The sequence below is a fragment of the Sesamum indicum genome, linkage group LG4, assembly GCF_026168435.1.
Source record: "Sesamum indicum cultivar Baizhima isolate 11 linkage group LG4, ASM2616843v1, whole genome shotgun sequence".
NCBI classification, from domain to species: domain Eukaryota; kingdom Viridiplantae; phylum Streptophyta; class Magnoliopsida; order Lamiales; family Pedaliaceae; genus Sesamum; species Sesamum indicum.
The window spans coordinates 4,342,213-4,348,116 of NC_142660.1; positions in this window are offsets into that span (position 1 = coordinate 4,342,213).

The following is a 5,904-nucleotide window of genomic DNA, read 5'->3' on the forward strand; positions in this document are numbered from 1 at the left end:
TCTATATTGAAACGTGTTGATATTTTTCATTTATGTTCATTGCGTAGTTTCCTTCAAAGATAATCGAAATCTTGGAGAAATTATCATTTTTAATTCTTACATACCATCTACCAAACAAAATTTCTACTATAAAACCCCAAACGTTGCCTCACTCTTTTCTCGTGCAATTTCTCCTTTGATCTCTTTTTCATCAACTTGCTCACTTATATTTCTCTCTTTCTCTGTTATTTTATACTAATATTATTCACTTTATCTCTTTTTTATTTTAAAGTTTTCTTGATGGTCAAAATTTGAGTGCTTCATAAATGATGACAATATTTGATTTTTTTCAAAAAAAAATTGGATTTTATTTTTATTTTTCTTGGTATTTTTTTCATACCTCTGAATAATTTCTTTGATTAATCTTAAGGATTAAGGAGGACAATTCTGATGGTAATTTTTTTTCTTTGAAAAAAGAATAAGGAAGTCTTAATTATTTATGATCGAATGTTATTATTCTATATCTCAATTTATAGGGTTTGGTGTGTAAATTTTAAATGTCAATTGACCTGATTTTGTTTCTTAAGCATTTTTTTTAATTATTTGTACACATATTTATATGTTACCATGATATTAGTCTTCACCATAATTTTTATTTTGATTTAAAAATTATAATAGGAGAATTTTGCTTATTCCTAAAGTACAGCCCTATGTATCCAGTAACAAATTACTGCTATTGTTAGAAGCATGGTTAGAAGCATGGTTACAAGCACATGGTTAACATAATTTTTTTCTATTATTTTAATTGTATGGTAATGTAGCTGGTGATATATGCCTAGTTTGTTACTGGATACATTGGGCTGTTACATTAGGAGTAAGCAAATTTGAGCTAAATTTCACGTTAGAGAGTACATGCTAAGCTGCAAGCTTGTGGATGTCGATGCGGATTAAGAAAATTATCAATGAAATCACACAAATGCCCTTAAAATGGGCATTTACTACAAGGTCAGTCTGAGGATCCGCAGACTCTCAATCGGGATCGGGTTCGATACTTTCTTAAGATAACTTTGTACTATATTTTTTCTGTTCTTTCTTTTTAATTATGATAAGTAATATAGTTTTGTTAATTCATTTTTTTTGGGGAGTCGAATTTAAATTAAATATATAAGCTGTATTTGCGAGATTTTAAGACAATGAATACAAGGAGATGGAATTTTCCATGTCAAGATTGGAGAAATTTTATTTACTTATTCGGTTAAATTCATTTTGACCCCCTTGATATATCAAAATTTAAAAAAAAATTTCTATGAAATTTTTAATATAAAAAATCACCTATATTCTTAATAAATAATCAACACCGCCCCCTAGTCAACTTGAGCCTATTTTTTAGAAACAATGACTAAAAATACTCTTTCTAATCAACCGATCAAATTAGGCCTATTAATATATAATTATTTTAATATATAATATATATAATTTATAACTATTGAAATATTTTAATAATATATATAAATACGATTTATAAAAAAATTTCAAAATAATAATTATAACCCCCACCCTCGCCCACTTTGCCCCGACCCCCCTCCACCCCCACTCCCCACCCCTCACGGCAGTTGCCGACGCCACTGCTTTTTCTTTTTAACATATAAATTAATTTTTAATTAAATTTAATGAAAATAATATTTTATTATATAAAATAATATTTTATTATTAATAAATATATATAATATTATATATTAGATGTGAGAGAAGGACAAAAATATCAAAAAACAGGTACTTTCATAGTAAATTTGCAGTCAAAGCGCGTGTGACGCAATTTTTGTACAGAAGGAATTTTTTGAACTTTATTTTATATCACAAAGAGGTATTTGGTACTTATTCCACAAAAAAGTAGTCTTATTCCATATGAGTTTGCTAGTTTCTCAAGGCATCCTCACCAATTGAGAGAGTTTTTATTGGAATGAAAATACTTAGAACTATTAATTTTTTATTTTAAAATAAAATGAATTAATTAGTTTGACTATTATAAACATACGGAATGATTAAAAATAGTTTGAATATTAGCATATATTGTTATTATATCATTCACTAAATATATTAGCCTATTGTTATAAGATTATAACAGGTATACAAAAATAGTTATTACTAAATTATTTATAAGCTATTAGCCAAAATATCATAGTTATTTGTAAATTTTAGCATTATTAAAGTAGAAAAGAAAAAGAATATGCACCATTCTTTGTGTTTTTATATCTAGTGTGACATAATAGATTTACCAAAAAGTTTTTTAAATTGATATAAATTAGTTTCCTGCTCACATTTACACAGAAAAACTACAATAACTAATCGATAATTATTAAACCAAAGCCTTCAGTAGAGTTCATAGTACTTACCAAAATAAATAAATTTTAACAATATAAGAAAATAAATATATATATATATATATATGTACAGTACAAAAGAATAAACCTACAACAAACGAATTTCACGAAAAATTCATGGAAAAATAGATTAGTCACGGACTTTTGCAACGGAATATCATCCGTTGCTATAGGTACACTGCTATATAGAAACGAATTTTTCAGCAGTTGAAAATTTAGCAATCATTTTTTATTCATTGTAAATTTCCATTGCAAAACGTTGTTTTAAAGTTTGACTTTTCATATTTTGCAATGGTATATCAGTGGTAATGTTGATGACCATTTCGTTGCAAAATTAATTTTTATTAGCAATGATATTTGCAACAGAAAAATCGTTGTAATATTGCAATGCATTTTCCCATCAATAATCCATTGCAAATATTTTAATATGAGCAGTTGCAAAATAATTTTTATTTACAACAGAAAAGTCACTGTAATATTTTAATATTTTAATATTAGCCATTGCAAAAGAATTTTTATTTAGAACGAATGTCATTGCAATATTGAAATACATTTTTTGCAGCAACATTCCGTACAAATTTTGCAACAAATATTTTTTTGAAATCCGTTGCAAAATCATTTTTATTTGCAACAGAAGTTATCACAAAGTCGTAATGCATTTTTATAAAGACAATCTGTTGGCAATCTTTTTTCTTTGCAGCGACATTTTCAACGTAATCATTGTAAATTTTTTAAAATTTTTAAATTTAATATTTAATAATAAAATTATATTTAATTTTACTCTAATAATCTATAATAACAAAATATTTAAGCAAAATACATATAACAAAGATAACTCAATACAATCTACTAAATAAAGATAATTTAATACAATCCACAAAATAAATGTGATATATTCTAAAGTATTCATAATTACAAAAAGGGATCAAATTCATCTTCTGAAGGTGACTGATTGGAATGGGATGACGAATTATTATCACCGAAGCTATCTTCTGATTCGCTAGTATCTTCTTCTGAATCCCTACAAAATAACAAGTAAATAATTAGTAACAAATATGATACAATATTTAAAAATTTTAAATCGGAAGTTGACTTAGTTAAATTAGTTTAGTTAAAGGTTTTAAATTGAAAGTTAGCTAAGTTAAAGTAGTTTACTTAAACTTTTAAATTGAGACTTAACTAAGTTAAATTAGTTTACTTGAAGGTTTAAAGTTAAGAGTGTACCAAGTTAAATTGGTTCACTTAAAGATTTTAAATTGAGTGTTAACTAAGTTTAATTAATTTATTTGAAGGTTTTAAATTGAGAGTCAAACTCTTCGCTAGATACTTTTGGGGTACTACTGCTTCTCAGAAAAAAATTCACTAGAACAAATGAATTAATACTTGGTACCCCACTGCTAAGGGAAGCCTTGGCGTCAGAAACTTGAGAGACGTTGTTGAGGCATTCTAGCCAAACTTTGGTGGAGACTCAAATTGAATAACTCACTTTGGGCCCTCGACACACTAAACAAGTATTGCAAGAACAATGCCCCTTCTGCACCAAGGATTCAGGGCAACGACTCACCTACTTGAGATACGTTTACTCTATTGATCGACAAAGGAAACCACTTTCTATTCGACCAATCTCTATGACCATAGACTTAGAGAGTCTAAACCATCTCAAAGTGCATAGGAGATATATTCATCATATACTAATAGGGGACGGATTCTATGTTGAAAACCACCGTCCTCAATACACAATCCGACTACACTGGAAAAAGCTTACAATGAACACATTGAAGACACAATCATCTCTTGCCAAATCTAAGATACAACCATTATATGCATGCCACTGTCATGATTCCTCAAGTCCAAGGACTAATCCTATACTATCGGAGTTGGGAATTCAAGTCATACTGACCAAGCCTCCAAGAATTCCATATGATGATTACCGCGAGTCAGTTCAATCAGTTAACAACCTTGTCATCTAATCCACTAAAATTGCATAGATATCCCATGTTTTTCGACAATGAAATACGACACTCATTCAATGAATCCAATACTTAGTGCAAGTCTCTATAGGACTTTCGATGCGCAATCTCGAGGTCCTCGACTTGGAGCTTTTCAGACCAACCCTCAGAAGTTGGTTTCATAGCTGCCATCCAATGCACAACCCAACCACATGGGTTATTCAATTGGTTTGTGGGTATTTGTTGTAACGTTAAAATACCGTTCAATTTCAATAGTAAGAACAACAAACACATAATGCCAAAGATGAATGCTTACTACATTCATCAAGATAATAAAAATATTCATAAAAATTGCTAATGGTTCTCAAAACCGCCAATCCAATTGGTTCTGGTCACCATTTCTAACAATCTCCCACTTGAGCTAAAGCCAATCGCCCATATCCCTCAGACCTATCTGAGGGAGCAATCTGCGATACCTGCTCGGTCTCACGGGTCTACCATATTTTCTGCCAAAATGACGCGTTCCAACCACATTTCACCTCTTCCTACCATCGTTCCAAACTGATGGTGGTGTCTAAAAACATTCATTGGATCTATGATGAGATCTCGACCCTTTGCCTTATGCCATTTCCTAGTTGTTATCCTCCAGGTAACTACTGGCTTGGCCGTGCTAGGCTCCACATTGAACCATGGCAGTATTGAGGCTTTGAGTAGAAAGAGTTTAATTACATTAGCCAATTTGGGGAGTCACAATCAGACATTGCTACTGGAGATGAAATCTATGAATACGAAATTGGAGATTGGAAGGTCTGTTGGTAGCCTTGCAACTTAATTTAGACTTTGTAAATCAAATCAGAGAAGCACAGGCTCCAGATTCTTTCTTGTTATGGATGATGGAAAGAATGAAATAGGGTAAGAAACCAAATTTGTTAATAAGAGGTGATTAAATGATGGTAAATAGGAAACAAGTTTGTGTGCTTGACATCGATGGGTTACAAAGAGAAATTTTGCGAGAAGCTCATAATGCACCATACGCGATGCATATTGATACAGTAACGATGTATCAGAATTTAAAACCTCACTACTGGTGGCAAAGAATGAAGAAGGATGTGGCTAAATATATAACATGTCAGCAAGCAAAGGTATTGCCATGTACACTCAGGCACCAAGGATTGCCATGTACACTCAGGGAGCATGATACTATTTGGGTAATTGTGGATAGATTGACGAAATATGCTCATTTCTTGCCAATACAACTGGGCGATTCTCTGGACAAGTTAGCTGAGTTGTACGTTTCCAAACTTGTGAGAATATATCGAGTGCCTGTATCTATTGTGTCAAATAGAGATCTTCGATTCACCTCACATTTTTTGGTAAGTTTATAAAGGGCATTAGGCACAAGGTTACATTTGAGTATTACATTTCATCCTCAAATAGACGGGCAGTCAGAAAGAACGATTCAGACCTTGGAAGATATGATGAGAGCTTGTACAGTGGAGCTTAAGGGCAACTGGGATAATCACCTACTTTTGATGGAGTTTGCATAAAATAATAGTTTTCATTCGAGTACCGGTATGGCCCCATATGAAGCATTA